Source organism: Arachis ipaensis, chromosome B9 (assembly GCF_059453495.1).
Source record: "Arachis ipaensis isolate K30076 ecotype BB chromosome B9, ASM5945349v1, whole genome shotgun sequence".
NCBI classification, from domain to species: Eukaryota; Viridiplantae; Streptophyta; class Magnoliopsida; order Fabales; family Fabaceae; genus Arachis; species Arachis ipaensis.
In genome coordinates, this window is record NC_142444.1 from 45,254,540 (window position 1) to 45,280,386 (window position 25,847).

A 25,847-nucleotide genomic window follows, 5' to 3' on the forward strand; every position below is an offset into this window, starting at 1 on the left:
GGACACTGACACGGACACGGGACACGACACGACACGACACGGACGACACGCGAATTTTAAAATCTTACATGACACGGGGACACGCATATATATAAAATATAAAGTATTTTTTAGATAAATTGTAATGATATTTTGATATTTTATTGATATTAAAATATAAATTAAAATTGTTAATTATTTTTAATGTCTTATTTTAATTATATCAAGTATTTAAAATATTTTTTGTTTTAATAAATAATAATATATACTATATCTAAATTTATTTTAAGATTATATGTTAAGAATAAGACTGGACATGCAGACACGTGATGGTATTTAGGTGTGTCCAGGCGTGTCTGGAGAAAATTTTTTTATTTTTTATTAAGACACGGTTAGACACAGCAGACACGCGTGTCGGACGAGTGTCGTGTCCGAAATGTGTCCGACACGCGGACACGATAACTCAGCGAAGTGTCCGTGCTTCATAGCTAGTGAGATTCTTGTAGCTTGTACCTCAAAGATCCCTAGTTTCTCCATTACAGAGAGGGGCATGAGGTTTATACTTGACCTAAGGTCACACAGAGCCTTCTTAAAGGTTATGGTGCCTATGGTACAAGGTATTAAGAATTTTCCAGGATCCTGTTTCTTCTGAGGTAACTTCAGTTGAACCAGATCATTTAGTTCATTGATGAGCAATGAGGCTTCATCCTCCCAATTCTCATTACCAAATAGCTTGGCATTTAAGCTTCATGATTGCTCCTAGATATTGAGAAACTTGCTCTTCAATAATATCTTCATCCTCTTCAGAGGAAGAATACTCATCAGAGCTCATGAATGGCAACAATAAGTTCAGTGGGATCTCTATGGTCTCTATATGAGCCTTAGATTCCTTTGGTTCCTCATTAGGGAACTCCTTAGTGGCTAGTGGACGTCCATTGAGGTCTTTCTCATTGGAAATCACTGCCTTTTCTTCCTCTCCAGGTTTGGCCATGTAGGTTATAGTTATGGCCTTGCACTCTCTTTTTGGATTTTCTTCTGTATTGCTTGGGAGAGTACTAGGAGGGATTTCAATAACTCTTTTACTCAGCTGACCCACTTGTGCCTCCAGATTTCTAATAGAGGACCTTGCTTCAGTCATAAAACTGAGAGTGGTCTTAGATAGATCAGAGACTACAGTTGCTAAGTTAGAGTGGCTCTGCTTAGAATTCTCTGTTTGTTGCTGAGAAGATGATGAAAAAGGTTTGTCATTGCCAAACCTGTTTCTTCCACTATTATTATTATTATTGAAGCCTTGATTAGGCTTCTGTTGATCCTTCCATGAGAAATATGGATGATTCCTCCATGAAGGATTATAGGTATTTTCATAGGATTCTCCCATGTAATTCACCTCTTTCATTGCAAGATTCTCAGGGTTATAGGCTTCTTCTTCATAGGAAGCCTCCTTAGTACTGCCTGATGCAGCTTGCATTTCAGACAGACTCTAAGAAATCATATTGACTTGCTGAGTCAATATTTTGTTCTGAGCCAATATTGCATTCAGAGTATCAATCTCAAGAACTCCTTTCTTATGAGTTGTCCCATTATTCACATGATTCCTTTCAGAAGTGTACATGAACTGGTTATTTGCAACCATTTCAATGAGTTCCTGGGTTTCTGCAGGCGTCTTCTTCAGATGAAGAGATCCTCCAGCAGAGTGGTCCAATGACATCTTGGACAAGTCAGACAGACCATCATAGAATATACATAGGATGCTCCATTCTGAAAACATGTCAGAAGGACACCTTCTGATCAATTGCTTGTATCTTTCCCAAGCTTCATAGAGGAATTCACCTTCCTTTTGTCTGAAGGTTTGGACTTCCACTCTAAACTTGCTCAACTTTTGAGGTGGAAAGAATTTGGCCAAGAAAGCATTGACCAACTTTTCCCAAGAATTCAGGCTATCTTTAGGTTGTGAGTCCAACCATGTCCTAGCTCTGTCTCTTACAGCAAAGGGAAAGAGCATAAGTTTGTAGACCTCAGGATTAAGCCCATTGGTCTTAACAGTGTCACAGATTTGCAAGAATTCAGCTAAGAACTGATGAGGATCTTCCAATGGAAGTCCATGAAACTTGCAATTCTGCTGCATCAGAGAAACTAATTGAGGCTTAAGCTCAAAGTTGTTTGCTCCAATTGCAGGAATTGAGATGCTCCTTCCACAGAAGTCAGAAGAGGGTGCAATAAAGTCACCAAGCATCTTCCTTGTATCTCCACCATTGTTGTTGGGTTCGGCCATCTCTTCTTCTTTTTCGAAAAATTCTGTCAGGTCCTCCCCAGAGTGTTGTGCTTTAGCTTCCTCTTTAGAGTCCTTTCAGGTTCCGGATCAGCTTCAACAAGAATATTCTTATCCTTGCTCCTGCTCATATGAAAAAGAAGAGAACAGAAAAGAATATGAATTCTTTATGTCACAGTATAGAGATTTCTTTATGTGAGTAAAAGAATAAAAGAGTAGAATAAAGAAGAGAGAAGATGAAGAATTCGAACACAGAGAGAGAGAGAGGGTTCGAATTATAAGAAGAAGAGAAGTGTTAGTGATTAAAAAAATAAATAGAAAGAGATGAGAGAGAGAGAGAGAGAATTCGAATTTTAAATTAAAATAAAAGGAAAATATTTTTGTTTTTATTTTAATTATTAGTTAGTATTCAAAATTTAAGAGAAGAGATAAAATAAAATTTGAAAACTCATTAAATTACTTAATTAAAAAGATTTTTGAAAAAGTGGTTAGTGATTTTCGAAAATTGGAGAGAGAAAAGTAGTTAGGTGGTTTTGAAAAAGATATGATTGAAATAGTAAACTTTTAAAATCAAACAAAAAGTTAAGTGGTTAATTGAAAAAGATTTGAAAATCAATTTTGAAAAGATAAGAAGTTAGAAAAGATTTTGAAATTGATTTTGAAAAATATATGATTGAAAATTTATTTTGAAAAGATTAAAAAAAGGAAATTGAAAAGATTTTATTTTTGAAAATTAAAGTTGATTACTTGACTAATAAGAAACTAAAAGATATGATTTTAGAATTTAAAGATTGATCCTTTCTTAATAGGCAAGTAACAACTTGAAAATTTTTGAATCAAAACATTAAATGTTAGCATTAATTTCGAAAATATGAAATAAAAATAAGAAAAAGATTTTGAAAATAAAATTTTAAAATTTTCGAAAATATTAAGAAGGAAATTGAAAAAGATTTGATTTTTGAAAAAGTTTTGAAAAGATAGAATTTTTAAATTGAAAATTTGACTTGACTAATAAGAAACAATTAAATTTTAAAACTTTATGACTAAATCAATTCAAATTTTCAAAATTTATGAGTGAAATAAGGGAAAGATATTTTTTTATTTTTGAATTTTTAATGAGGAGAGAGAAAAACAACTAAATGATGCAAAACATAAAAATTTGAGATCAAAACTAATAATGCATGCAAGAACACTATGAATGTCAAGATGAACACCAAGAACACTTTGAAGATCATGATGAATATCAAAAACATGTTTTTGAAAATTTTTAAGAAAAGAAAAACATACAAGACACCAAACTTAAAAAATTTTAAACTATAGACACTAATAATTCAAGAATGCATATGAAAAACAAGAAAAGACACAAAACAAGAAAATGCAAAGATCAAACAAAGAAATCCATCAAGAACAACTTGAAGATCATGAAGAACAAAACTCAATGCATGAATTTTTTTTTAAAATTAAAGCAAAATTAAAAAGATGCAATTGACACCAAACTTAAAATTTGACACTAGACTCAAACAAGAAACACAAAATAATTTTTGGTTTTTATGATTTTATTAAATTTTTTTGTAATTTTTCAAAAATTATTTGGAAAAAGAAAAATAAATAAATTCAAAATTTTTAATAGGAATTCAAGGAATCATGCAATGTTAGTCTAAAGCTTCAGTCTAAAAAAAAGAAAGATTGGACATGGCTAGCCAAGCTTCAGCAGGACATTACATACAACAGCCAATTTGATGGGAAAGACAAAGAGGCTCTTCTAAGGATAAGTGAAACCTCGGTCCAAAAGATTAGACATGGCTTAATAGCCAGCCAGGATTCAACATATCTCATGAAACTCTAGAATTCGTTCTTAAAAACTCTGAAGAACAAATTTTTTTTTTTTGAAAATTTTTTTTGAATTTTTTTCGAAAATAAAAAGCTTAAGAATAAAATAAAATTACCTAATCTGAGCAACAAGATGAACCGTCAGTTGTCCAAACTCAAACAATCCCCGGCAACGGCGCCAAAAACTTGGTGCACGAAATTGTGATCTCGACTGCGCCAACAACTTGGTACGCATGATCGTAATCTCAACTCTTTTTCACAACTCCGCACAACTAACCAGCAAGTGCACTGGGTCATCCAAGTAATACCTTACGTGAGTAAAGGTCGATCCCACAGAGATTGTCGGCTTGAAGCAAGCTATGGTCATCCTTGTAAATCTCAGTCAGGCAAATTCAAATGGTTATGAGATTTTGATAATTAAAATATAAATAAAACAGAAAATAAGATAGAGATACTTATGTAATTCATTGGTGAAAATTTCAGATAAGCGCCTGAAGATGCTTTGTTGCTTCTGAACTTCTGCTTTCCTATTGCCTCCTTCCGACCATGCGTTACCTCCTTCCATGGCAAGCTGTATGATCCTCTCGGATGAAAACAAATCCATATGCGCTGTCACCGTACGGCTAATCATCTGTCGGTTCCCGCTAATGTCGGAATAGAACCATTGTTCTTTTGCACACTGTCACTTGTGCCCCACATTCGCAGGTTTGAAGCTCGTCACAGTCATCCCTTCCCAGATCCTACTCGGAATACCACAGACAAGATTTAGACTTTCCAGATCCAGAATCCTACTCAGAATACCACAGACAAGGTTTAGACTTTCCGGATCCCAGGAATGGCTGCCAGTAATTCTAGCCTATACCATGAAGGTTCTAATCTTACATTAGAAACCTAAGAGAATATACTCCAGCTGTAGTCCAATGACTATGTTGAACATCATGTAGATCGCTTTGTGGTTGTCAGGCACGCGACCTTGGCTAAGCGAGTAACGAAGATTGGGTGATTGTCACGGGTCACCCCTTCATTCTGACTTAACTGAACTAAGTATGAGAGTATATCTTGGAGAAGAAGTAGGCGTGAATTGAATAGAAAAATAGTAGTAATTGCATTAATTCATGAAGAACAGCAGAGCTCCACACCTTAATCTATGGGTGTAGAAACTCCACCGTTGAAAATACATAAGTGAAAATAGGGTAAGCATGGCCGAGTGGCCAGCCTCCCATGGAGGTCTCAAAGTGTAAAAGTTACATCATATGGTCCAAGATGTAAAATAAATCTCTAAAAGTAGTTTTTATACTAAACTAGTTACTAGGGTTTACAGAAAATGAGTAACTAAGTGCAGATAGTGCAGAAATCCACTTCTGGGGCCCACTTGGTGTGTGCTTGGGCTGAGCATTGAAGTTTTTTCGTTCTTAGGCTGTTCCTGGAGTTAAACGCCAGCTTTGGTGCCAGTTTGGGCGTTTTACGCCAAGATGTTTTAGGTTGACTTGAACGCCAGTTTGGGCCATCAAATCTCGGGCAAAGTATGAACTATTATATATTGCTGGAAAGCCCAGAATGTCTACTTTCCAACGAAATTGAGAGCGCACCAATTGAACTTCTGTTGCTCCAGAAAATCCACTTCGAGTGCAGGAGAGTCAGAATTCAACAGCATCTGCATTCCTTTTTCAGCTTCTGAATCAGATTTTTGCTCAGGTCCCTCAATTTCAGCCAGAAAATACCTGAAATCACAGAAAAACACACAAACTCATAGTAAAGTCCAGAAATATAATTTTTTAATAAAAAATAATAAAAATATAATAAAAAGTAATTAAAACATATTAAAAACTATGTAAAAACAATGCCAAAAAGGGTATAAATTATCCACTCATCAACCACCAAACTCACAAGCCCCTTACTACCAAACACCCCCATATGACCCTAACCCTTATCCACCACTTCTGTATGCACCATGTCCATATCCATCGACCCAAGAATCAAAGGATTGTCTCAAGGAAACAGTGGATCAATTGCATGCAACCCTTCATCAATTGGAGCAAGCGATAAATCGATTATCCTCGCAACATTTGGATACTCAAGGAACTCCCATGGCTTTATGTGGAGAATCTAATGAAGAACGTAGCATGAAAGAGGCACTAGAAACTCCGGTGGACAGTAAGGAGCATGACTTTGTATTGGAACAAGTGGAAGAAACCGAGATTATCAAAGAAGAAGAATTGGTTGAAGACTTAGGAGACGCTGAACCTCCATGGGAATCAAGAGTCGTAGAGAATTCCACCAAGAAAATTACAATTGATGCTAAGGTGGATAGTGCACAACCCCCAAGTCATGTACCTTATGAAGAACTGGACGGAACAAATCAAGAAGCAAGTTTCTTTGGTAATGATGATCATGAACCAAGCTCTCCTAATGATGAACTCGCATCCACAATTGAACTCTTTGAGCTTGAAAAATCTTCCCCAAGTGAATATGAAGATGATGTGGAGGTAGACTTTTCTCAACCTCCAACTTATGACTTGAGTGATGGGGAAGAGTCCAAAGACTTTGATCAAGACGTGGTTATAGTTGAAGAGGTTTGTAAGGAAGTGGCAGAATTCACAGAAGAGTTCAAGGAAGTGGAGCTTGAAAGACCACTGGAAACACCTCTCCCAAGGCCATTACCACCCAATACAACCTTCAAGTGGGTAAAATCCTTAGCCTTTATCTTCACCTTCCCACTTGAATATGGTTTGCTTGAAACCGATGGCCAGCTTAGAGCTCTTTGTGGCTTTAAGAGTAAGGGGGAGATGGTTAGTGATAGGAGTTGGCATATAAAGTTCAATACGGATCCACGCTCCAAATTGAAGTGCAAAGATTGGTATAGAGCTCGATTGAATGGGTTTTGGAAGATGTTTGGGTATCTCAGTGAAAGTTCAGGTTGCGTATTGTCTGGTTGGAACAATATAGATCAAGGCAAGGACGGGTACAAAAGCAAGGTTTGGGATCTTGGAATTCATTCTGATAATCAACACTCCGGGAGCCTGATCACCTGCTTTAACTTGCTCGAAGGCTTTCTGTGCCTAGCTTGGGACCCAGGAGGCCATTGAAATTGCAAACGTTGGTGAAAATTTCTGGGTGAGTTCAAGCATAAGCCACCATAACAAGGAGCTCACCAAATGTCCAACTTAAGGACTTTAACTAAAAGTGCTACGTGGGAGACAACCCACCATGGTATGATCGTTCCTTTCTCAATCTTAGTTTTATTTTGTTTTGTTTTATTCTTAGTTTTATTTTATTCTATTTTCTCTAAGTGTCACTCATAATGTCTGCGTTAGCATCTGCATTCTGCATTTTGCATTCCTTAAAAAAAAAACCCACACCACGCGTGCGCGTAGGCCACGCGTGGGCGTCGATTTCAAATCGGCGTCTCCATCCAACGCCTAGAAAGTTGGGCTGGAATCGTGTGGCTGGTGTGCGATGAGCACAAATTGGCCCACGCGTGCGCGTCCTTGATGCGTACGCGTCATTTTTATTTACACACACCACGCGTGGGCGTGCGCGACGCGTGAAAATTTTTACCCTCCTTAATTGAAACAGAGAGTTACGCCAAAACGATGCTGGATTCGTGCCTTTAGCACAATTCTGGTCGACGTGTACGGGTGCTTCACGCGTGCGTGTCATCTTCACCTACCCCTCTTCATGCGGTCGCATCAATGACGCTTTCGCGTCGTTTCAATTTTACCCCATCCACGCGCACGCGTGACCCACGCGTACGCATGGATTTGAATTCATTAACCTCCCCTGACGTGAAAAACCCTAGCCCCAGCGTCATTTTTCCCCCCTTCTCCAACGTTCCATCTCCACTCTCCTTCCTTCCCTTTCTTCCATAACCGCCGCAGTCCACTACCACCACAGCTTCGCCGCACCGCAACCCTGACCGTCGCCTTCACTCTCCCCTCTTCCCTCTTTTCTTCTCCTTCTCTCTCTTCTCACCCCTGCCCTCACCGACCCTAAAACGCCGCCGCAGCCAACACAGCCCCCCGCCGCCACCGTCGATGACCCCCGCCGCTACTGTCACCGCTTCTCTCTCTCTCCCCTATCCTCTTCTCCTTCCCCCTCTCGAACCCCCACTGCCACCAGCCACCACCGGCGCGCGCCTCACCACGCACCGCTGCCACCACAGCACTGAAGACGCAGTTCCACCACCACCAGCGCCACCATACCACCCCCATTCCTCTTCATTTCTATTTCTTTCACTACGTCCCCCTAGATTTCACTGCACTCCAATTTCTTTTCCGTTCAAGTTAGTCAGTTTGCATATTTCAATTCTGTTCAATTTAGGCTAGTTAGATATGCATGTTTGTAGTGGATTCTAGATGGTTAGGTAGCTAAGATGTGGTTAGAGGATTCTAGGTCTGATAATTGCTCCGTACCTGTTGTTTGAATTTTCTGCTTTTCACTATTGGTTGGCTGTTATTGTTGCTGTTTCGCTGTTTCATGGCTATTTGCTAATGTTCTGCTTCATACCATCAATTCATATAAGCTGCATTCATTCATGCTAATTGCAATTATTGCTCTGCATTCATATCACATGCTGCTTGCACATATCTACCTTGAGACTATCTTGATTGAAAATTCTGCTCAATGCCATTTTACTTGCTAGTTTGATATATCTTGTTCTCAGACTCATATAAACTGCTAATTCTATTTGACAATTACTACTACTTGCATTATTATGCTGTTTAATTTTTCGGGAACATTCCTTTTACAGCCGGAATGCTGCCCAATTTTTCTCAGAAACGGTTTTACTTAATTGCCATTCATGACTTGCCTTTGGTACTTTTTCGTTGTGCTTTGATTGATTTAGACCAAAGTCGCCTCATGATATGCTGGGCTAGCATTCACTATCTCTTTTGGTTCCCTTCCAACTTCAATTGCATTATTGATGATTCATAATCCTTTTCATGCTTCTTTTATTTTCATGTTTATCATCAACAATCTGCATTATTAGCTTGAATGTGAGTTGTTTGTTCTTCAAGTTTGTGTATTCTGTAAGCTAGGAACGACAGTACCATGCCACTAACTTTAACTTCCCTTTTTAACTCTTGAAAAAATTAACTTTCTAACTTCTCTCTAAGTTTTACACTAACTACTTTCAACCCCTCTCAAGGCATGTTTATTGTTGTTTCCTGACAAACAAGCATTCTGCATCTCATAGTTTTTGGATTGTTATTTTTAATTGAATTCTTTGAATTTCATATTGCATTCAGTCCAACATTCTATATCTTTCTGACTCACTTCAATGCTTTGGCTTTTATTCCTCTTTTGCCCATCTATGCTTAGATTGCTTGAATCTTATTTGCCTTCCTATTTTTCTGCTTTAAGTTGATAAATTATACCCTGAATTTTCTATTTTTCAGGATGTCTGATCCAAAAGAAAAGGGAAAGGCTGAGGCCACCACTGGTAAAAGAAAAAGAGGCCAAACATCTATGGCTCTGACAGATATACTATATGATGATTCATGGCGTGAGAAGAACTTTACTCCGTAGGAAAAAACAGACTAACTAGTGCCTGCGACTGATCCGATCAAGTTCGCAAATCGCTACTGTGAATTGAAATATGAGGTCTTTGGGACTAAAAGGCACCTATACTTGGAAAAAGACCCTCAGACTTCCAACTGAACTACAATATTACACTACAGAATAGATCAAATAAAGAGGCTGGTTCTTTCTAGAAAGGAATTTGACTGAGGTTAATATATCCTGGGTCAGGGAATTTTACTGCAACTATTATAAGACAAGCCTGGATGTCGTACAGCTCAGAGAGAAGCAAATTTAGTTACTGAGGAGGCCATTGAAGATATCCTCTATTTCCAACCTAAGTCAGATGAACCAGATGGTTACCAGAAGGCTGAGGAAGCCATGAGATTTATGAGTTTTGATTGGGAGGCAGTAAAGCGAACCATATCCATTGATCCAGCTATCCCATGGGTTATGGGTAAGTCGACAGTGAACCCAAAAGGCATAAAAATTATTTATCTGAATGATGAGGCTCGGCTATGGCAACAAATTCTGAGCAACTATGTGATGCCGAGCACTCACGAGACTGAGGTGCCAGCTGCCATGATTACTCTCATCTGGTGCGTGATGGAAGGTAAGGACCTATACCTTCCCCGATTTATACGTCAGTACATGTCCAGGGTTCATGTCCGAGGCACTCTGCCTTTCCCATATCTGATTACCCAGTTGGGCCGCCGAGCTGAGGTATCCTGGGAGCCTGAAGATGAGAAGCCACCAGCCGCCGACTGCAAGAAGATCATCCCACATGGCAGGAAGTTCAAGGCTCTGGGCTACAGACCGCTCTCTCTTACTGCCTCTGCTGACGCAGTCACATCCTCTGCTGCCCCTTCAGCACCTGCTGTACCACCCACACTCACAGCACCCTCACCAGCTTCCTAGCCTATCTACCACCTTGTGCACCGACTCTTCGAGCGACTGGATTAGATGGAGCGCCGCAACCAGTGGCGTTATGAGTGGTCTGAGCGTCGCAGTAAGCGACTCTACGAGCATCTGAAGCTAATGATCAGGACATGACACACTGACATCCCCTCCGAGCCTGACACACCATCGGAGCCATCTGAGGAGGAGGCAGATGAGCAGGAGGACGATGCACGAGTAGAGGATAAGCAGGTAGAGCCCCATCATGAGGAGCCTCAGTAGACACAGCTAGCAGATCCACAGGCCCCTATACAGGCAGAACCTCAAGCACCTTCACTACTAGAGCCCATAGAGACAGCATCAGCACACCCCTCAGGTGATAACAACCCTTCACACCCAGCTTGATTGAGCATCGAGGACGATGCTATTATATAAGTGTGGGGAGGTCGCCATCTCTGGCGAACTTTATTTTGGTGAACTACTTTCAGACCCTTTTATCCTATTTTGTTTCATTTTCTGTATTTTTATTTTATTTTATTTTATCTTATTTTCTTTTCAGTACTTGCACATTTTCTTTTACTATACTTTTGTTTATTTTTACTTTATTACATTATGCACTTTAGGCTGTATATATCTTAGATATTTAGCTTGATTTGCACTCTTAGTTTATTAGTTGTGATATAGAAAAATTGATATTATTAAGTTTAGTCTACTCTTTTTAGCATATGAGAATTTGGTTTAATTGAAAATAGAGAGTAAACTAGAAATTTTTAGATTTTCATAATCACAACAATCCACTTAGCATAGATATATAGTAATAAATGTTGGTAAATTGACGATATTTTTCAAAGAATGTATTTATTTCTTTACAAAATCCATTCAAGGATTCACATTGACTGAGTTAGAACTCTTTATTCTTAATTGCATGATATACATAAATGATATATGGTTTTTGAGCCAAAGAATACACAACCTGTGAGATTTGAGCTCAATTGCATGGTTACATTATTTAACCATAGTTTTCATTCCTGTGTGTTTCTTCACTATGATTGCAATCTTTTGCTTTGTTCCATTCTATATGTCCAATATAGAATGTATTTACATGCTTGCATATGATTGAGGCCATTACTTGTTTTTGCTCACTTATCCCAAATAGCCTACTCTTTTAAGTCACCCTTGTTTGCCACCTTGAGCCTTTTAATCCCCGTTTATTCTGTATTTTACCACATCACTAGCCTTAAGCAGAAAAATAAATTAATCACACCCAAATTGAATCTTTGGTTAGCTTAAGATAGAGATTGTGTATCCACTAAGTGTGGGAAAACTGTGGGAACATGGGTTGATAGGAAAAGTATTAAATTGATAAAGTATTTGGAATTTGGGTGCATGCTCATGTGAAGCCAAAATAATTAAAATAACATGTGCATCGATATGTTATGCTTAAAAAAATCCCTATAATTAAATAATTAAATAAGGAGACACAAAATTACCCCAGTATTAAGTTTAGTAATAATCAATGCACATGTGATAAAATTAAAAATAATTTGATACATGAGTATGTGATACAAAAGTGAAAAAATTGGGTAGCTAGGCATAATTTAAGAATTGTATAAGAGTATGTATATGTTAGGTGAGATCTTAGACTAATCAAGGATTCAATTTATAGCTCACTTAGCCATATATATATATATATATATACCCTCACCTTTGCCTTAACCCCATTACAACCTTGAAAAGACCTCATGATATTTGCATGTGTATATTAAATATTTGTTGATTGGTTAGATGAAGAACAAAGTTTTAGAAAGCATGACTAGAGAAGAGTAGAGTGATTAACCCCAAACACTGAGTGATTAGAGTGTATATACAAATCCAGTGAGGGTTCAATAGCTCATTTCCATATATCCATGTTCAATCACTGTTTATCTTGCAAGTTTGTAAACTCTTTTGATTAACTCAAATCAATTGTGAATGTATTTTGATATGATTTGGCCCTTGGTTGTGCATATGTGATTCCTTGAAAAATTTGACTCAATTTAACCACATGTAAGCTTTATATATCTAGGTGGATAGTAATTAGAATTGCATGATTCATTTAGGTAGCTTGCATTTAGATAGATTGCATTGCATAAGATTCCACCATTCTGCCTTCACTCTTTTTCAGTTTCTCTTGAATTTAGCATGAGGACATGCTAATGTTTAAGTGTGGGGAGGTTGATAAACCACTATTTTATGATTTATCTTGTGCTCAATTGAGTGGTTTTTATCAAGTCTTTACTCACTTATTCATATAATTTGCATGGTTTTACAATTCCTTCCTTATTCTGTGATATATGTGAAAACATGTTTCCTAGACCTTAAAAATGTTAATTATCCTTTATTACCATTCGATGCCGTGATTTGTGTGTCAAGTATTTTCAGGCTTTATAGGGCAGGAATGGCTTAGAGGACAGAAAGGAAACATGCGAAAGTGGAAGGAACGCGCGAAAATGAAGTTTTGAAGAAAATGACAGTGACGCACACGCATAGACAATGCGGACGCGTGACAAGGAAAATTTCCAAATGACGTGCACGCGTGACAGACGCCACATGCAAAAAGTTGCAGAATTCGCCCCCAACAATTTCTGGGCTCCTTTTCGGCCCAAATCCAAGCCCAGAAACACAGAATAGAGACTGCAGAATGGGAGAATCAACAATTCATCAATCATTCATTCATAATTCACAAATTTAGGGTTTTAGATGTAGTTTTGTAATCTCCTCTCTCTAGGTTTTAGGATTTAGGATTTCTCTTAGTTTTAGAATTGTTTCTCCTCAATTCCATGTTCAATGTTCCTTTAATTTATGTTCTCTTCTACTTTTATTCATTCTATTACTTTAGTTTGTTTATTTTCTCAATATTGGTTTATGAACTCCATGTTAATTTGATTCTCTATTTAATACAATTCGAGATATTTCAGATTTAAGATTGCTTTCTTCAAATTCAAGTTATTGATGCTTTTAATTTAATTTAGATTTTTTCCCCTTCGCTTTGGTTGAGTAATTGGTGACACTTGAGTTATCAAACTCAGTTGTTGATTGAAAATTGGAATTTGCTAATTGATTTGGATCCCTCTAAAGCTAGTCTTTCTATAGGAGTTGACTAGGACTTGAGGAATCCCATTGATTAGTCCACTTGACTTTCCTTTATTTAGTAAGGGTTAACTAAGTGGGAGCAATAAACAATTCTCATCACACTTGATAAGGATAACTAGGATGGGATTTTCAGTTCTTATACCTTGCAATGGTTTTCATGATAATTAATTTACTTTAATTCTTGCAACTTACTTTTTCTTGTTCCCTAATACAAAAACCCAAAAAGATACTTTTTCATAACCAATAATAAATCATACTACCCTACAATTCCTTGAGAGACGACCCGAGGTTTCAATACTTCGGTTATTAAATTTTATTTGGTTTTGCTACTTGTGACAACCAAACTTTTGTACGAAAGGATTATTGCTTGGTTTAGAAACTATACTTGCAACGAAAATTTATTTGTGAATTTCTTTAGTGGAAAAAAATCTGATCGTTCAAGCTCTCTCGTATCTCTATTGTCATCTTTTTTTAGTTCTCTTTGTGTTGCATTTCTAGTTTCATTCTGTTTTTATTTTTTTTTATTATGAATCCTCATGAATTTTTGACTTTGAATATCTAATTTTTTTAATGAATCATTTTTCTTATGCATATTGTTTATTTATACTACTTGATGTTGATTTTAAGTTTCTTGCAATTTTGGTGATGTTAGGAATAGATTTTAGTTAATTGCAAAATTATATTTGAATATGCTCACCATGTGTTTGTTAGAATCCCTAGCTTAAGTTTAGAATAGTTTAGTTGCTTGGCTTGGGAATATGACCTAGATTAGTCTTTAGCCATATATTTTGACTTAATTAATTACGACTAAAGTAGTTAAATTGACTTAATTGACATAACTCTAACCCACTATCCATTTTATTCATGGATAATTGGTAGAAATTTGTAAATTAGATTTAAAAATCTTAATAAACTTCCCCAATTAATGTTGGTTAACCTACTGGAACAACTTCATTTTAAATTTTTAATTTTATATATGTTTGATTGAATTAGATCAATTGAATTAGTTAAATTATCTACTCTAATTGACTTCTCACATCATTGTGTTTAATTGGTTGGGACTTAGTTGATTAATTAAGAAATTCCAACAATTGCTATTACTTTTTGATGACTGAATTGGTGGGACAATTCATTTTAATTCAGAAACATAGGTAAATAGCAATGATAGATGATCCTAGTAAATATTCCTAAGCGAAGCTTAGTTGATTGCCTTTACTTTGTTGCTTTAGTAGCCTTAATTTGCATATTTAAATTCTATTGCTAAGTTGTCTTATAAATTTTTGAATTTGGGGTCATATTGGTCTTCTCTCACTGGAACGTTATTATCTAACTAGAGAATATTTACTATACGCATGATAAATCCCTGTTTTATGATAATTTTTGAATAGAAAATATAGAGTTTATCAACTTGTCTTGTATTTATTCACCAAGAATGCATGATATTATGATTTCTTCCTAAATTATGCTTAAGAGTTAAAAGTATGCTTTTTAGGCCTTTAAAAATTAAAATCGTCAATTTTAATTCACTTTTATTCTATTCAATGTCGTGATGTGTTGAGTGATTTCAAGTTTAACAGGGCAATAATGGATTGGAAGATGGTGCAAAAGCATGCAAAAGTAAAAAAAAAAAAATAGAAAATTGAAGAATTGAAGATTTGGCTGCCATGCGTACGCATGACCCATGCGTACGCATCTTTCTCAATTCATGTGTACGTGCATGACATGCAACACATGCCTCATTAATAGAAGCATGTGATCGTAATTTTGGGGGCAATTTTGGGCCTAATTCAGCTCCATTCTGAAGTATTAGAGGCCTAGATTGAAGGAGGGACACACACTCATCCAATTTCATCATTTAGACATTTATGGTAGTTTTCTTTAGAGTTTTTGTTCAGAGTTTCTAGGGAGAGAAACTCTAAGTTCTCTCTAGCTTTTTCAGGGTTCTTGTCAAATTTTGTTCTCAATTTTGAATTCCAAACTTGCTTAGTTACAGTTTTCCTTTAATTTTGTTATTCTCTTACTTTAATTTCCCTTAGAATTTTTCTTGAGTCACTTTGTTATTTTCTTAGTCTATGAACATTATTAATTTTGAATTTCTATTAATGAATTGATTTTTTTATGATTTATATGTGTTAAGTGAGTTGCTATTATTGATAGTTGGTAGTAATTGGATTTAATTTTGATAGATTTTTACCATTTTATGATGTTTTCTTGTATTGCTCACCAAGTATTTGATGAAATATTTACCTTAAATATGGAGTAGATTTTTGAATTCTTGGCTTAGAGTTGAGTAATTAGGGATCCTTGAGTTATCAATGTCCAATATTGATTAGTAATTGAGGATTTTTAGTTGATTTGGTCTCCATTAACGCTAATCTTTTACCAAATTTGATTGGTAAGTTGATTAGGATTTGTGGATTGAGATCAATTATGCCTACTTGACTTTCCTCCAATGTTAGAGGATAACAAAGTGAGAATAACTCTCAATAATTGCCATGTTTGTAGTTGATAACAAAGATAGAAAACCTAAATTCTCAACCCTAACCAAGACCTTTTGAGCATTTGATTATCATCCCTTTTATTGACTCTATTCCTTTAGTCCTTCAGTTTAATTCCTTTGCTTTCTAGCATAGTTGCTTTTTAGTTGTTGTCATCTCAATTGCATGCTTACAAGATAGTCATTTACTTGCTTATTGCTTTTACTCATTGCCATTTTATTATTGGTTGCTCTTTACTTTTTTAGTTGCTTTATCTTTCTGTTTTTATATTCAAAATCCCAAATTCCATAACTAATGATGTACATTTAATTGCAAGTCCAAAGAAGAACAACCCAGGATTAATACTCCCGGTTATTTGATTTGACTTGTGTGACACTTTTCTAAACTTTGATTTTTAGTTAGTTGTGATCAGCTAACTATGGATGTAATTAAGGCTACTTAAGGAATCACCATCAACCCCATCACCAATGAAGAATATCAAGCTCCAATTAGTAAGAGACCTCCTGTTCGTCCAAAAATTAGGAGAAAGGTGGATAAATATTTTGAAAATTAAATGATTGGAAACAAAGTTAAGAATGCATTCCATCTTGGCAATCCAAGGAAAAGAAACAAAGAACTGGGAGTAATCTTGACTTTGAAGGTAGTAGTAGGAGTAGCTGCAGCGAGCTCAGAAAAATCAATAGCAGGTACCTTGACTTTGAAATAATCTTTTGAATTTGAGTTTAAGTGTTTTGAAATAAATTTTACAGATAAAGATTTAAGTGTCTACTTCATAAGTTGATAGGGGTTTAAATCTCCTATTATTGTAGGAAGTGCCTCTCACCAGCAATGTTACTAATCCAAATATGAAAAATGATGCCCGAGTGCAACTGTTAAAATTGATCGTGTTGTAACTGTTAGAAACAAGAGACTGAGAGAGTAATATGAAAAGTATATTATTGAGTTGTGTTGAGAGGTACAATATACAAGGGGTATTTATAGGTGCTAAATGAATCAAAGTAATAAAGACATAGAATCCTACAATTAATGTACAGATATACTATATATATATAGATGATACTAATTGATCTAAATTGATTCTAATGATTCTCTAACATGATTCTCTAACATCCCCCCTCAAACTAAAGTGGGAGCTAAGGAGACCAACTTGAGTTTGGATAACAAAGTCCGGAAATGAGTCGGGTGATGAGCTTTCGTGAAGATATCAACAGTCTGATCCAGTATTCCAACAGCAATGAGACGAACAACATCAATAAGAATACGTTGCCGAATAAAATGACAATCAATCTCAATGTGTTTGGTGCGTTCATGAAACACATCATTATGGGCAATCTGAATAGCACTGTAGTTATCACAAAAAACATCAGTAGGGGACGACTGAGGAGCACCCAGATCTTCGAGAAGCCAACGAACCGAGATAACCTCAGCAGTGGTGTTAGCGAAGGCACGGTATTCAACTTCTGTGCTTGAGCGAGCAGTGAACGTTTGCTTCTTAGCACGCCAAGAAATGAGAGTGTCGCCAAGGAACAAATAGTAACCAGTAGTAGAACGACGATTAGTGGGATCACCAGCCCAATCAGCATCGGAGTATGCCTGAAGGGTCAAAGAGGAATGGGCAGAAAAATAAAGGCCATGAAATAGAGTTCCTTTGACATAGCGAAGAATGCGAAGAACTTCCGCATAGTGAGTAGTACGAGGAGCGGACAAAAACTGGCTGAGGACATGTACTGGATAGGCAATGTCTGGTCGGGTGACAGTCAAATAGACGAGACCGCCAACTAACTGTCGATAGAGAGTCGGATTATCCAAAATAGTGCCATCCATAGGGGTAAATCGAACATTAGGCTCAATAGGAGTAGACTCAGTGCGACTATTTGTAATCCCAGTGCGAGCAAGAAGATCTGAAGCATACTTAGCCTGAGAGAGATAGATGCCATCATCTGTGGAGATGACCTCGAGACCAAGAAAATAGCTGAGAGAATCAAGATCTTTTATCTCAAAGGTACGATTAAGTGAGGCCTTGAGATCAGAGATACCATCAACATCATCTCCAGTAATGATCATGTCATCAACTTACAAAAGTAGAAGGACAGCTCCACGTTCACTTTTACGAATGAAGAGGGCATTCTCATGAGGACTAGAAATAAAACCAAGACTGCATATGGTAGTGCTGAACTTGTCGAACCATTCACGAGGAGCTTGCTTAAGTCCATAAAGTGCCTTGCGAAGGAGACAAACCTTACGAGAAGGACAAGGATATCCCAGAGGTGGTTTTATATAGGCTTTCTTTTTCAAGTCCCCATTAAAAAATGCATTCTTCACATCCATCTGACTGAGAGACCATTTTTTAACCGCAGCAATGGCAAGGAGAGCTCTAACAGATGTAAGGCGAGCGACAGGAGCAAAAGTCTCTTCATAATCAATACCATACTCTTGCGTGCAACCTTGAGCAACCAAGCATGCCTCATAACGGTCAATAGAGCCATCAGAGCGAGTCTTGATCTTGTATACCCATCTATTGCCCACAACTTCCTGATCAGAAGGAGGATCAACCAACTCCCAAGTATGTGCTTTTTGAAGTGCCTGTATTTCTTCCTGCATTGCTTTTTGCCAATTTGGCTTTGTGGAGGCTTCTCTAAATAACTTAGGTTCATGTTGATGAAGAATAGTAGAAAAGCAATGATAATCAAGAAGATGAGGAGGTGAATTCCTTACCCGAGAAGAACGAGTGGTAGGAGGAGGTATGACGGTAGGAGCGAGATCGCCGTCCGGACTGGAATCATCGGGAGATGGGGAAGGCAGAGGGGCAGGAGCCTCGAGGGGTGGACTTCGGTTAGACCCTGTAGTATCATCACTAGGAAAGAGATCAACATTTGGGTTAGTAAAAAACGGTGATAGAGTAGAAGGAATGGACTCAAAAGAGGAAAAACTAGAGAACATGTGATGCTCCCAGAAGACAACATGACGAGATATACGAATACGGCGAGAGATAGGATCCCAACAATGATAACCCTTATGTTCAGAAGCATAACCAAGAAAACAACACATGCGAGCCCGAGGTTCAAGCTTATTACGTTCATGAGGCTGAAGAAGGACAAAGCAGACACAACCAAAAATACGGAGGGAACTGTAATCGGGAGAAGTACGATAAAGACGCTCAAAGGGGGTAGTGTTACCAAGAATAGAAGAAGGGAGTCTATTGATAGCATGAACAGCAGTGAGAATTGCTTCACCCCAAGCACGCTCAGGACAGGAAGAGGAAATAAGCATCGCACGGACAGAGTCAAGAATATGACGGTGTTTATGCTCAGCTCTGCCATTTTATTGAGAGGTACCAGGACAAGAAAACTCGGACAAAGGACCTTGTTTAGCGAGGAAATTTAAAAGTTTGGAGTCACGATATTCCATAGCATTATCATGTCTGAAAATTTTAATGACCTTTGAAAACTGAGTTCAAACCATAGTAGCAAAGTTAATGTAAATCTGAGGCAACTCACAACGATTAGTCATCAAATAAACCCAAATAAAACGTGAATAATCATCAATAAAGACGACAAAATATCGAGTCCCTCCCATAGAAGCGGTGGGAGCAGGGCCCCAAACATCAGAATGAATAAGATCAAAAGGAGAGCATGCAATAGAGGAATTATTATTAAAGGATAAGGCAGGTTATTTTGCAGTGCGACAAGAAATGCAATCTAAAGACTCATTTTGAACTTGACCTAAAACACCTGTAGATATAAGAGGACGCAATTTTTCTAAGGAGCTATGGGCAAGACGACGGTGCCACAAGTGAAGAGTAGATGGAGAGGAAGCAGCATAGAGATTTGTAGAGGGAACATGAAGGTTCTCGAGATCAAATAAGCGTCCGACCTTACAGCCAGTCCTGATGATATTTTCCGTCCGACGATCCTGCACACGACAACTAGAAATAGAAAAATGACATCAAAACTGAGTTCAACAAGCTGACTAACAGAGATAAGATTAAAATTCAATTTTGGAATAAAATAAGCATCAGAGAGATGAATATTGGACTGGGAAATAATCCCGTGATGTGTTACATGCAAGAGGGAACCATTAGCAGTGTTGACAGAAGGTGCATTTGTAGTGGGAGACAACAACAAAAAAAGATGACGCAGAGGAGACATATGATTGAAACAACCAGAGTCAAAATACCATTTAGAATTACCTGGAGGGGTGGAAAGAGTAGTGGGGGTATTACCAGAAAAAGAGAGAAGTTGCTTAAGAAGGGTTTCAATATCTGATGGAGAGACAGAAAGTGTGTTTAGAGATGTGGAAGAGGTGGACTCAGTAGCAGCAGTAGCAGTAGAGGCAGGCACATGCGAAGAGTTGTTGGGACGAGGTTGATACTTGTTCTGATCTGAACGTGGTGGTCGAGTAGGACAGGTAGCAATCAAGTGACCTGAGAGCTTACAATAATGGCAGAACAGTTTCAGGAAGTTGGAGCCAATGTGGCCTTTTTGTTTGCACTTACGACATTCAATAGAAGGACAGTCAGAGAAGGAATGTCCAGGCCGGTTACAGTTGCGACAAATTTTACCCTTTCTGTCGGTGGCAGCAAAGACAGTTTCACTTCTAGAACGAAGCAATCCCAAGCGTGTTTCTTCAGACTTGAGATGAGGAAGAACATCTTCAAGACTAGGCAAGGGATTCTGATGAAGAAAAGAAGCTCTAACCGGCTCATAGTCATCAGTAAGTGCCATCAAAAATTGGATGAGACGTGTCCGGTTCCGATAATCCTCATATGCCTTAGCATCAGTGGGATCTTTAAGAACAGGCTCACAAGAGGTCAACTGATCCCAAATAATCTCCATCTGAGCAAGAAAATCAAAAACTGCTTGGCCACGTTCTTGCTTGAGGCTATGAAGTTCCTTAAGCAGTTGGTACTGATGAGAGAGATCAGAAATAGTGTAACGTTTTGCCAAATGATCCCATACCTCTTTAGCAGTTTCAAAATGCCTAAACTATAAATGAATGCCAGGAGTAGAAGTGTTGCGGAACCAAGTGATAATCTGATGATTTTTACTATCCCAATCTTCCAATTTCTCTGTATAGTCCTTCTCCTTCTCAGCATCCTCCTTGGATTTAGAGGCACCATCTTTGGATTTGTCAATCACAGTTGGCTTAACAGGACAGGCAATATCACCGGTCACATATCGCCATAATTTTCGCCCTTTAAGAAATCCTCGCATAGCTTCAACCCAATGTGCATAGTTGGAGCCATTAAGGATAACAGGGATAGGCTGAAAGACATCTGATTTTTTCATAGTAATAGAAGAAATAGCAAAGGGAAGAAGAAAACTATAAATTCGGGGCAGAAAATGAGAAAACAGAGTGCAAAATTGGAAAGAGCTCACCAAAAAACTTTAGGGAGGGTCCCACTTGTCCTCCACGTCAGCGCCACGTCAGCGAGACAAGGACACGTGGCGGCACCTGAGAGGAGGGAGAGAGACACGCTGGCAGCCAGGTGGAAGCGCGGGTCAAAGGCGGGTCGGGCCGGGCATGCGCAGGTCGGCCAAGGATCAGTTGACACGTGGCAGCGCGAGAATCGTCTGATTGGAGCCGAGATCCAACGGCTGCTGAACCTTCTGAAGGAGAAACAATGGAGGCGGGCAGCAGGATTCCGGTGGTGTGTGACGGCGCGTCCGGTGGCTGATGGCGGCGATCTCAGCGGCGTTGGAAAGCTGACGAAGAAAAGAACATGATGATACCGAAGTTGACGAACCAAAGCGTCAGAAACAGATCGAAAAATGAGAGCAAAGAGGCACGGGTGGAATCTGGAAGGAAGATCAACCTGGTCGTGGCAGCATCTTTCGGTGGCACGTGGCGGCGCGTTTGGCAGCGGATGGCGGCGGTTCTGGTTGCGTTGGAATCACGGCAACAAGACGAACAAGATGGTTACGGGGGTGACGAACCAAAGCGTCGAAAAGGGAACGAAAAAAGAGGCCAAAGAACACTGCCGGAAAGGAAAAAAAACAATGGGGCTATGAACTAATATTCATTGAAAAAAAAAGACCTAAGCTCTTGATACCATGTTAGAAACAAGAGACTGAGAGAGTAATATGAAAAGTGTATTATTGAGTTATGTTGAGAGGTACAATATACAAGGGGTATTTATAGGTGCTAAATGAATCAAAGTAATAAAGACAGAATCCTACAATTAATGTACAGATATACTATATAAATATAGACGATACTAATTGATCTAAATTGATTCTAATGATTCTCTAACATATTCTCTAACAGTAACCATGTACATGTTGATTTTGAAGCTAAATTTGCTTATCAATCTAAATCTTGATTTGATTAACACTTGATTGTGCATATAAGCTAAGGCTAAGAAGTAAAAGAAAAAACAATAAAACAAGTCATCTAAATACCAAGTTGCCAACACATCAGAAAGAAGAGGAGGAGGTTCTATTATCACAATCTGCCCATCAGCTAAGGTATTGATTTTTAAAAATTGTTTTGAATTTGTTGGAATTGAGATCAAAATTGTTTTGGATTTGTTAGAATTGAAATTGAAATTGTTTTGGATTTTGGTAATTATGGAGGTTGAGATTGCTTTGGGTTCCATAAAGCTAATGTTAATGCTTCCATCTCATTAACACCACACAATGCAAATTTTTTTCATTTAAATAGAATAAATAAATTATATATTTAATTAAATAAATTTACAAAAAATAACCTTTTTAAACATTCAATTAAAAATTCGTTAACAAAAAGAGCAAAAACGTTATTTAAGAAGTTTGCGCTGACTATGGTAACGAAAACAAATCAAAATATTTTTCCTCAATTTTGCTCTCACTATCAGCAAAAATGTCAAACAATTTTGATTCCCTCACTGCAAAAAGGCGAAATCATTTTCTCCTTTGTAGCCAGCAAAATCATGGTAGAGTTTTTCTCCCAAATTTGTTTACGATGACAGCAAAAATGGAAGCATTAATGTTCAAAACTTCTCTATAAAGTCAAAAGCAACGAAACACAATCACACACCAAACCTCTCTCTATCATTCTTCTCTTATCTGTCTCTCATTCGTTAATTTTTTCTCTTAATAAAATAGCAACTGAATGAATTAATGTTGTTGTTTATCATAATGCAACAATTAGATGTAACGATAATGGTGTATCTTTTGAATGCAATGATTGAGTTACAGTACAAACATGGCGGTTATAGTCGTTGATTGAGCTAAAAAGTTTAATTCTGGTGACCATGGATTTACTAGGGAGGAAATATATAAGAAAAATAGGATATCGATTCTTGTTTGTCGATGAAAGTCAAAGAGTGCGTTATAAAGTATTTTGGCTCAAAGATGACGAGCATGTTTGTGCTATGTTCGAAATGTATAGGAAGATTGTGGTACAACAAGCGGTGTAGCTTTATGTTGAAGATGTGAACATAGGTTAAAGTTCTTCATCTTCATGTTCAGGCATGTCAAGTTTATGCCGGAGCGAGTCACACCCGAAGAATCGACATTGGGGTGCCAAGGGAACGAGGGAAGCGTCATTTGTACCACTGAATGCTAGATTTTCAAAAGACTTAGAGACAGATGAGGACTGAGTTGAAATTGGTTCTGGGAATGACAGTGATTTATCATGCCACCACCACCTCCTATTCTCCCTCGTTCGCAAGTTCTAAGTCATTATTCTATATTAGCCCTTGATCCTATGAAGGTTGATACATTGCCTTTTGGTTCTAGGGCGCCCCGATGACTGCAACTTAGACGGGAGTGTGAAATTACGACTCTGGCGCAAATTCTATAATAGAGAGTTAGTGCAGCTAGTAATAAAAAATTATAGCATTCGGAGAGTTGAGTATCGGGTAATTATAACATAATACATACACACTCGTAATAAAATTAATAAGTTTAATTCTAAGAAAATAAAAGAAAAATAGTAAATAAAGATATACAAAATTACATCTTTTAATTTATTTTTCTATCAACTAATCTAAATAAATAAATTTCAAATTTAAATTCTATCATCTTGACAACTGAAAATTAAAACTAACATACATTAACAATTGTAAATATTTTAACTAATTTAATTTAAAACAAACATATTAACTAATGTAAATAAATAGATTTTAATTTTAAATCTCTATCATCTTACAACTAAAAATTAATACTAACATATACTAACAAGTTTATATTTATACTAATCTAAACCGACTTTTCCACTAATCTAAATAAATAAATTTTAAATTTAACTATCTATCATCGTAACAACTAAAAATTAATACTAACATACACTAATAAGATTATATTTATACTAATTTAAACAAAAACATTATTAAAATTTTAATTTTCATAACTAAAAAAAATTAAGCACTACTAACCTGCCCATTTGGATAGCCCGCAATGTGCCTATCTCCATTTAGTCTATTAATGTCTTATTGCACGACATTTTTTCCTCCTCTTTCTCTTTAATCTTTCCCTCTTCCACAAATGAATTTTCGCAACCGATGTAGTCCAAAAAAACATTGGCAAGGAGCGTGCTATTTATAGCCACTATTACCCCAATTTCGCTAGTAGCAAAAGCGCAAACACCCTTTTTCTATTCTTTTTGAATTTCACTTCGAGTAACCGTGTAATTAATGTAATCTGCAATTTCGCTCCTTGTGTCAGCAAAATAATATCTAAATATTTAAAGCGATAAAATTTCGAAAATCTATTTAATTGAGTCAATAAGTAATTTATTTTATTTAAATAAAAAAAGCCCACAATGCATCCCACAACATAGCCCTATAGCCTACGACACAACCATTCCAATTCACGGCAAAACACCCATTGTGAGGCCACTAACAAGTCAAAATCATGCTCCTACAGTTCCACTCATTGCTGACAGAGACCTCATCCAAAAAATAACCAAAGCAGCAGCTCCTAATCCATTTCAGAATGCTGGAGTATTTACTGAAATATTAGCTCTCAAGTGGTACAACAAGACTATTTTAAATTATTCCAACTCTAGGCTCCAAGGCGCAACTATTTTTCAAGAGTCTAAATGCTTTCAATCCTCTAAGGAAGAATTGAAGACAAGAACCTGCCTAAAATCCATTATATATATATAATTTTGTAGCTAAAAATTGCCAGATGACATCTCCTCATTGTAGGGTGGCAAAGCGGGTTGGCCCGTCCCGCCCCGCTCCGCCAAAGTCCGCCCAAATATGGGACAGGCCGGCCCGTCTCGCCAAACTAATATGGGTTCAACTTGCTACCCCGCCCCGCCAAAGGGCGGATTGGCGGGTTGGCGGGCCGGCCCGCCTCTTTTTTTTTTTTTGAAATATTTTTAACCAAATTTTTTCTTTTATGATAAAATTCAATTTAACATATTAAGTACTAACGATTATTTTATTTTATTTTATAATAAAATTATTTCATCGAATTAGTTTTTTAATATATAAAGTAATATCTTAAATTAATTATTAATCCATACAAAAATTATCCATTGAGACAGAATTGTGTTACATTCCCACCATCAACTTCCACCATCAACTTCTATAGAGACAAAATTATCCATTGTAGAACCAACAACTCAACCTAAATAACACAAATACATAACAATATCTAAATCAGCAATAAATCAATAAAAAAATATTGAAGCAGTAAAATTTCAAAAGCATGAAAGAAACTAAGCATCAGAATTCAGAACTGAACCATCAATAATCTTCAATAATGTTGCATCATTAGTCAGAACACATA

The 25,847-nt window shown here is 37.2% G+C and overlaps 1 non-coding gene across 1 annotated transcript; it reads left to right on the top strand.

Annotated features, from left to right (window-relative positions):
* The first annotated feature begins 1,745 nt into the window (after positions 1-1,745).
* Positions 1,746-1,849, top strand: LOC148544515 (small nucleolar RNA R71). The gene has a single exon (XR_015901643.1). It is a non-coding gene; the product is annotated as a small nucleolar RNA R71 (small nucleolar RNA).
* Positions 1,850-25,847: the final 23,998 nt, after the last annotated feature.